General features: G+C 47.5%; 1 protein-coding gene across 1 annotated transcript in view; it reads left to right on the top strand.

Annotated features, from left to right (window-relative positions):
- Nucleotides 1–9,357, top strand: part of LOC122934737 (oocyte zinc finger protein XlCOF22-like) — a 676,648-nt gene that overhangs the window by 280,559 nt on the left and 386,732 nt on the right. The gene's annotated exons all lie outside the window — the stretch shown is intronic.

The following is a 9,357-nucleotide window of genomic DNA, read 5'->3' as shown; positions in this document are numbered from 1 at the left end:
AGAGCTAGAGGGCTGCAAAAGGCAGCAACATGTAGGTAAATCCCCTGCAAACAAATGTGGATAGGGAAATGAATTAAAATAAAAATTAAATAAATAAAAATTAACCAAAATCAATTGGAGAGAGGTTCCATAGCAGAGAATCTGGCTTCCCGTCACCCACCACTGGAACAGTCCATTCTCAGATATTTAGGCCCCGGCACCCAGGCAGAGGAGAGAGGTCCCGTAACAGAGAATCTGTCTTCATGTCAGCAGAGAATTAGTCTGCATGTCATAGCAGAGAATGAGGCTTCACGTCAGCCACCACTGCAACAGTCCATTGGCATATATTTAGGCCCAGCACCCAGGCAGAGGAGAGAGGTCCCGTAACAGACAATCTGGCTTCATGTCAGCAGAGAATCAGTCTGCATGTCATAGCAGAGAATCAGGCTTCACGTCACCCACCACTGCAACAGTCCATTGTCATAAATTTAGGCCCAGCACTAGTGTTGAGCGGCATGTCCCATATTCGAATTCGCGAAATTTTGTGAATATTCGAAAGAATATTCGTAAAATATTCGCGATTATTCAAATTCGTTATTATTTCGCATATGCGATAATTCGAATTATCGCATAATACATATGCTATGCAAAATTCACATGTGCGCTAATGAAATCGCCTTACGAAGATTCGCAACTCAATTCAATCACTAATGTATGAATGCAATGCCCTTTGCCTCTGTTCTGGGACAAGTGTAGATATTCGCATGTGCGCTAATAAAATCGCCTTACGAAGATTCGCACCTCAATCACTTTCTAGGGAATGTGAGACTTTTGGGAATCAATCGAGATACAGTGGGGGGTGATGACAGTAGTTGACAGAGTACAGATCAATGTAATCTGTAAGGTGGAAAGTAAAATAAAAAATACGAATATTCGTAAATCGACTTTTACGAAGTTCTACGTATTCGCGAATATGGTGCTATACTATATGAATGCACAGGCCTTTGCCTCTCTGTTCTGGGGACAAGTGTAGATATTTGCATTTGCGTTAATAAAATCGCCTTACGAAGATTCGCAGCTCAATTCAATCACTAATGTATGAATGCAAAGCCCTTTGCCTCTGTTCTGGGACAAGTGTAGATATTCGCATGTGCGCTAATAAAATCGCCTTACGAAGATTCGCAACTCAATTCACTAATGTATGAATGCAAAGCCCTTTGCCTCTGTTCTGGGACGTGCCGATATTCGCATGTGCGCTAATAAAATCGCCTTACGAAGATTCGCGCCTCAATCACTTTCTAGGCAATGTGAGTAAGATCTGAGCTGTTGGACCTTTGGGAAACAATCAATTATATGTGTACTGTAATTTTGTGGGGGGGGGGGGGGGAAACAAAAAACGAATATTCGTTTTTACGAATATATAGCACTATATTCGAAATATTCGCGAAATCGCGAAGTTGCGATATTCGCGAAAAAAATTTGCTTTTCGAATATTCGCGCTCAACACTACCCAGCACCCAGGCAGAGGAGAGAGGTCCCGTAACAGAGAATCTGGCTTCATGTCAGCAGAGAATCAGTCTTCATATCATAGCAGAGAATCAGGCTTCACGTCACCCACCACTGTAAGAGTCAATTTTCATAAATTTAGGCCCAGAACCCAGGCAGAGGAGAAAGGTCCCGTAACAGACAATCTGGCTTCATGTCAGCAGAGAATCAGTCTTCATATCATAGCAGAGAATCAGGCTTCACGTCACCCACCACTGCAACAGTCAATTGTCATAAATTTAGGCCCAGCACCCAGGCAGAGGAGAGAGCTCCCGTAACAGAGGATCTGGCTTCATGTCAGCAGAGAATCAGTCTGCATGTCATAGCAGAGAATGAGGCTTCACGTCACCCACCACTGCAACAGTCCATTGGCATATATTTAGGCCTAGCACACAGGCAGAGCAGAGAGGTCCCGTAACAGACAATCTGGCTTCATGTCAGCAGAGAATCAGTCTGCATGTCATAGCAGAGAATGAGGCTTCACGTCACCCACCACTGCAACAGTCCATTGGCATATATTTAGGCCTAGCACACAGGCAGAGCAGAGAGGTCCCGTAACAGACAATCTGGCTTCATGTCAGCAGAGAATCAGTCTGCATGTCATAGCAGAGAATGAGGCTTCACGTCACCCACCACTGCAACAGTCCATTGGCATATATTTAGGCCTAGCACACAGGCAGAGCAGAGAGGTCCCGTAACAGACAATCTGGCTTCATGTCAGCAGAGAATCAGTCTGCATGTCATAGCAGAGAATGAGGCTTCACGTCACCCACCACTGCAACAGTCCATTGGCATATATTTAGGCCTAGCACACAGGCAGAGCAGAGAGGTCCCGTAACAGACAATCTGGCTTCATGTCAGCAGAGAATCAGTCTGCATGTCATAGCAGAGAATGAGGCTTCACGTCACCCACCACTGCAACAGTCCATTGGCATATATTTAGGCCTAGCACACAGGCAGAGCAGAGAGGTCCCGTAACAGACAATCTGGCTTCATGACAGCAGAGAATCAGTCTGCATGTCATAGCAGAGAATGAGGCTTCACGTCAGCCACCACTGCAACAGTCCATTGGCATATATTTAGGCCTAGCACACAGGCAGAGCAGAGAGGTCCCGTAACAGACAATCTGGCTTCATGACAGCAGAGAATCAGTCTGCATGTCATAGCAGAGAATCAGGCTTCACGTCAGCCACCACTGCAACAGTCCATTGTCATAAATTTAGGCCCAGCACCCAGGCAGAGGAGAGAGGTCCCGTAACAGAGAATCTGGCTTCATGTCAGCAGAGAATCAGTCTTCATATCATAGCAGAGAATCAGGCTTCACGTCACCCACCACTGTAAGAGTCAATTTTCATAAATTTAGGCCCAGAACCCAGGCAGAGGAGAAAGGTCCCGTAACAGACAATCTGGCTTCATGTCAGCAGAGAATCAGTCTTCATATCATAGCAGAGAATCAGGCTTCACGTCACCCACCACTGCAACAGTCAATTTTCATAAATTTAGGCCCAGAACCCAGGCAGAGGAGAAAGGTCCCGTAACAGACAATCTGGCTTCATGTCAGCAGAGAATCAGTCTTCATATCATAGCAGAGAATCAGGCTTCACGTCACCCACCACTGCAACAGTCAATTGTCATAAATTTAGGCCCAGCACCCAGGCAGAGGAGAGAGCTCCCGTAACAGAGGATCTGGCTTCATGTCAGCAGAGAATCAGTCTGCATGTCATAGCAGAGAATGAGGCTTCACGTCACCCACCACTGCAACAGTCCATTGGCATATATTTAGGCCTAGCACACAGGCAGAGGAGAGGTTCATTCAACTTTGGGTAGCCTCGCAATATAATGGTAAAATGAAAATAAAAATAGGATTGAATGAGGAAGTGCCCTGGAGTCCAATAATATATGGTTATGGGGAGGTAGTTAATGTCTAATCTGGACAAGGGACGGACAGGTCCTGTGGGATCCATGCCTGGTTCATTTTTATGAACGTCAGCTTGTCCACATTGGCTGTAGACAGGCGGCTGCGTTTGTCTGTAATGACGCCCCCTGCCGTGCTGAATACACGTTCAGACAAAACGCTGGCTGCCGGGCAGGCCAGCACCTCCAAGGCATAAAAGGCTAGCTCTGGCCACGTGGACAATTTAGAGACCCAGAAGTTGAATGGGGCCGAACCATCAGTCAGTACGTGGAGGGGTGTGCACACGTACTGTTCCACCATGTTAGTGAAATGTTGCCTCCTGCTAACACGTTGCGTATCAGGTGGTGGTGCAGTTAGCTGTGGCGTGTTGACAAAAGTTTTCCACATCTCTGCCATGCTAACCCTGCCCTCAGAGGAGCTGGCCGTGACACAGCTGCCTTGGCGACCTCTTGCTCCTCCTCTGCCTTGGCCTTGGGCTTCCACTTGTTCCCCTGTGACATTTGGGAATGCTCTCAGTAGCGTGTCTACCAACGTGCGCTTGTACTCGCGCATCTTCCTATCACGCTCCAGTGCAGGAAGTAAGGTGGGCACATTGTCTTTGTAGCGTGGATCCAGCAGGGTGGCAACCCAGTAGTCCGCACAGGTTAAAATGTGGGCAACTCTGCTGTCGTTGCGCAGGCACTGCAGCATGTAGTCGCTCATGTGTGCCAGGCTGCCCAGGGATAAGGACAAGCTGTCCTCTGTGGGAGGCGTATCGTCATCGTCCTGCCTTTCCCCCCAGCCACGCACCAGTGATGGACCCGAGCTGCGTTGGGTGCCACCCCGCTGTGACCATGCTTCATCCTCATCCTCCTCCACCTCCTCCTCATCCTCGTCCTCCTCGTCCTCCAGTAGTGGGCCCTGGCTGGCCACATTTGTACCTGGCCTCTGCTGTTGCCAAAAACCTCCCTCTGAGTCACTTCGAAGAGACTGGCCTGAAAGTGCTAAAAATGACCCCTCTTCCTCCTCCTCCTCCTCCTCCTCCTGGGCCACCTCCTCTTCCATCATCGCCCTAAGTGTTTTCTCAAGGAGACATAGAAGTGGTATTGTAACGCTGATAACGGTGTCATCGCCACTGGCCATGTTGGTGGAGTACTCGAAACAGCGCAACAGGGCACACAGGTCTCGCATGGAGGCCCAGTCATTGGTGGTGAAGTGGTGCTGTTCTGTAGTGCGACTGACCCGTGCGTGCTGCAGCTGAAACTCCACTATGGCCTGCTGCTGCTCGCACAGTCTGTCCAGCATGTGCAAGGTGGAGTTCCACCTGGTGGGCACGTCGCATATGAGGCGGTGAGCGGGAAGGCCGAAGTTACGCTGTAGCGCAGACAGGCGAGCAGCAGCAGGATGTGAACGCCGGAAGCGCGAACAGACGGCCCGCACTTTATGCAGCAGCTCTGACATGTCGGGGTAGTTGTGAATGAACTTCTGCACCACCAAATTCAGCACATGCGCCAAGCAAGGGATGTGCGTCAAATTGGCTAGTCCCAGAGCTGCAACGAGATTTCGCCCATTATCACACACCACCAGGCCGGGCTTGAGGCTCACCGGCAGCAACCACTCGTCGGTCTGTTGTTCTATACCCCGCCACAACTCCTGTGCGGTGTGGGGCCTGTCCCCCAAACATATGAGTTTCAGAATGGCCTGCTGACGTTTACCCCGGGCTGTGCTGAAGTTGGTGGTGAAGGTGTGTGGCTGACTGGATGAGCAGGTGGAAGAAGAGGAGGAGGAAGCCGAGAAGGAGGAGGTGGCAACAGGAGGCAAAGAATGTTGCCCTGCGATCCTTGGCGGCGGAAGGACGTGCGCCAAACAGCTCTCCGCCTGGGGCCCAGCTGCCACTACATTTACCCAGTGTGCAGTTAGGGAGATATAGCGTCCCTGGCCGTGCTTACTGGTCCACGTATCTGTGGTTAGGTGGACCTTGCTACAGATGGCGTTGCGCAGTGCACACTTGATTTTATCGGATACTTGGTTGTGCAGGGAAGGCACGGCTCTCTTGGAGAAGTAGTGCCGGCTGGGAACAACATACTGTGGGACAGCAAGCGACATGAGCTGTTTGAAGCTGTCTGTGTCCACCAGCCTAAATGACAGCATTTCATAGGCCAGTAGTTTAGAAATGCTGGCATTCAGGGCCAGGGATCGAGGGTGGCTAGGTGGGAATTTACGCTTTCTATCAAATGTTTGTGAGATGGAGAGCTGAACGCTGGCGTGTGACATGGTTGAGACGCTTGGTGACGGAGGTGGTGGTGGTGGTGTTGGTGGTACATCCCCTGTTTGCTGGGCGGCAGGTGCCAACGTTCCTCCAGAGGCGGAGGAAGAGGCCGAGGCGGCAGCAGCAGAATAGGCCGAGGCGGCAGCAGCAGAAGAGGTAGCAGGGGGAGCCTGAGTGACTTCCTTGGTTTTAAGGTGTTTACTCCACTGCAGTTCATGCTTTGCATGCAGGTGCCTGGTCATGCAGGTTGTGCTCAGGTTCAGAACGTTAATGCCTCGCTTCAGGCTCTGATGGCACAGCGTGCAAACCACTCGGGTCTTGTCGTCAGCACATTGTTTGAAGAAGTGCCATGCCAGGGAACTCCTTGAAGCTGCCTTTGGGGTGCTCGGTCCCAGATGGCGGCGGTCAGTAGCAGGCGGAGTCTCTTGGCGGCGGGTGTTCTGCTTTTGCCCACTGCTCCCTCTTTTGCTACGCTGTTGGCTCGGTCTCACCACTGCCTCTTCCTCCGAACTGTGAAAGTCAGTGGCACGACCTTCATTCCATGTGGGGTCTAGGACCTCATCGTCCCCTGCATCGTCTTCCACCCAGTCTTGATCCCTGACCTCCTGTTCAGTCTGCACACTGCAGAAAGACGCAGCAGTTGGCACCTGTGTTTCGTCATCATCAGAGACATGCTGAGGTGGTATTCCCATGTCCTCATCATCAGGAAACATAAGTGGTTGTGCGTCAGTGCATTCTATGTCTTTCACCGCTGGGGAAGGGCTAGGTGGATGCCCTTGGGAAACCCTGCCAGCGGAGTCTTCAAACAGCATAAGAGACTGCTGCATAACTTGAGGCTGAGACAGTTTCCCTGGTATGCATGGGGGTGATGTGACAGACTGATGGGGTTGGTTTTCAGGCGCCATCTGTGCGCTTTCTGCAGAAGACTGGGTGGGAGATAATGTGAACGTGCTGGATCCACTGTCGGCCACCCAATTGACTAATGCCTGTACCTGCTCAGGCCTTACCATCCTTAGAACGGCATTGGGCCCCACCATATATCGCTGTAAATTCTGGCGGCTACTGGGACCTGAGGTAGTTGGTACACTAGGACGTGTGGATGTGGCAGAACGGCCACGTCCTCTCCCAGCACCAGAGGGTCCACTAACACCACCACGACCATGTCCACGTCCGCGTCCCTTACTAGATGTTTTTCTCATTGTTATGGTTCACCACAACAACAAATATATTATTTGGCCCAATGTATTGTATTCAAATTCAGCGGGATATAAATTTGAGGCCTAGTATTTAGGCGCTGGGTGACCGGTATGGATTTAGTGACAGAATTAGACTTGGAAATGCACAGAAGCGTGTGTGTGTGAAGTTATTCTGAATGACCCAATGTGCACCTTGAATATTATATACCCTTTTAGGGATAGATTTCAAATAGCTCTGATATAGCAGAAACCACTAAATTATGAAATTGCTAAATTGGGAATTGTACTTCAACCCAGAACAAAAAATGTGCTTTGACGGACACTAAATATCTTGCCCAGCAACAACAGTACAACGGTGGGTAACGAGAGATTTAGAGGGAATTAAATTTGAGGCCTAGTATTTAGGCGCTGGGTCACCGGTATGGATTTAGTGACAGAATTAGACTTGGAAATACACAGTAGCGGGTGTGTGTGAAGTTATTCTGAATGACCCTATGTGCACCTTCAATATTATATACCCTTTTAGGGATAGATTTCAAATAGCTCTGATATAGCAGAAACCACTAAATTATGAAATTGCTAAATTGGGAATTGTACTTCAACCCAGAACAAAAAATGTGCTTTGACGGACACTAAATATCTTGCCCAGCAACAACAGTACAGCGGTGGGTAACGAGAGATTTAGAGGGAATTAAATTTGAGGCCTAGTATTTAGGCGCTGGGTCACCGGTATGGATTTAGTGACAGAATTAGACTTGGAAATGCACAGAAGCGTGTGTGTGAAGTTATTCTGAATGACCCAATGTGCACCTTCAATATTATATACCCTTTTTGGGATAGATTTCAAATAGCTCTGATATAGCAGGAACCACTAAATTATGAAATTGCTAAATTGGGAATTGTACTTCAACCCAGAACAAAAAATGTGCTTTGACGGGCACTAAATAACTTTCCCAGCTACAACAGGACAACGGTAACGAGAGATTTAGAGGGATTTAAATTTGAGGCCTAGTATTTAGGCGCTGGGTGACAGGTATGGGTTTAGTGACAGAATTAGACTTGGAAATACACAGTAGCGGGTGTGTGTGAAGTTATTCTGAATGACCCTATGTGCACCTTCAATATTATATACCCTTTTAGGGATAGATTTCAAATAGCTCTGATATAGCAGAAACCACTAAATTATGAAATTGCTAAATTGGGAATTGTACTTCAACCCAGAACAAAAAATGTGCTTTGACGGACACTAAATATCTTGCCCAGCAACAACAGTACACCGGTGGGTAACGAGAGATTTAGAGGGAATTAAATTTGAGGCCTAGTATTTAGGCGCTGGGTCACCGGTATGGATTTAGTGACAGAATTAGACTTGGAAATACACAGTAGCGGGTGTGTGTGAAGTTATTCTGAATGACCCTATGTGCACCTTCAATATTATATACCCTTTTTGGGATAGATTTCAAATAGCTCTGATATAGCAGGAACCACTAAATTATGAAATTGCTAAATTGGGAATTGTACTTCAACCCAGAACAAAAAATGTGCTTTGACGGGCACTAAATAACTTTCCCAGCTACAACAGGACAACGGTAACGAGAGATTTAGAGGGATTTAAATTTGAGGCCTAGTATTTAGGCGCTGGGTGACAGGTATGGGTTTAGTGACAGAATTAGACTTGGAAATACACAGTAGCGGGTGTGTGTGAAGTTATTCTGAATGACCCTATGTGCACCTTCAATATTATATACCCTTTTTGGGATAGATTTCAAATAGCTCTGATATAGCAGAAACCACTAAATTATGAAATTGCTAAATTGGGAATTGTACTTCAACCCAGAACAAAAAATGTGCTTTGACGGACACTAAATATCTTGCCCAGCAACAACAGTACAGCGGTGGGTAACGAGAGATTTAGAGGGAATTAAATTTGAGGCCTAGTATTTAGGCGCTGGGTCACCGGTATGGATTTAGTGACAGAATTAGACTTGGAAATACACAGTAGCGGGTGTGTGTGAAGTTACTCTGAATGACCCTATGTGCACCTTCAATATTATATACCCTTTTTGGGATAGATTTCAAAGAGCTCTGATATAGCAGGAACCACTAAATTATGAAATTGCTAAATTGGGAATTGTATTTCAACCCAGAACAAGAAATGTGCTTGAACGGACACTAAATAACTCGCCCAGCTACAGCACTAGGGACAGATTTAGCTGGATATAAATTTGAGGCCTAGTATTTAGGCGCTGGGTGACAGGTATGGGTTTAGTGACAGAATTAGACTTGGAAATACACAGTAGCGGGTGTGTGTGAAGTTATTCTGAATGACCCTATGTGCACCTTCAATATTATATACCCTTTTAGGGATAGATTTCAAATAGCTCTGATATAGCAGAAACCACTAAATTATGAAATTGCTAAATTGGGAATTGTACTTCAACCCAGAACAAAAAATGTGCTTTGACGGACACTAA

The sequence above is a fragment of the Bufo gargarizans genome, chromosome 4, assembly GCF_014858855.1.
Source record: "Bufo gargarizans isolate SCDJY-AF-19 chromosome 4, ASM1485885v1, whole genome shotgun sequence".
Lineage (NCBI taxonomy): Eukaryota > Metazoa > Chordata > Amphibia > Anura > Bufonidae > Bufo > Bufo gargarizans.
Note: the sequence above shows the minus strand (reverse complement) of the source record. Positions and strands in the feature narration are given on the sequence as shown.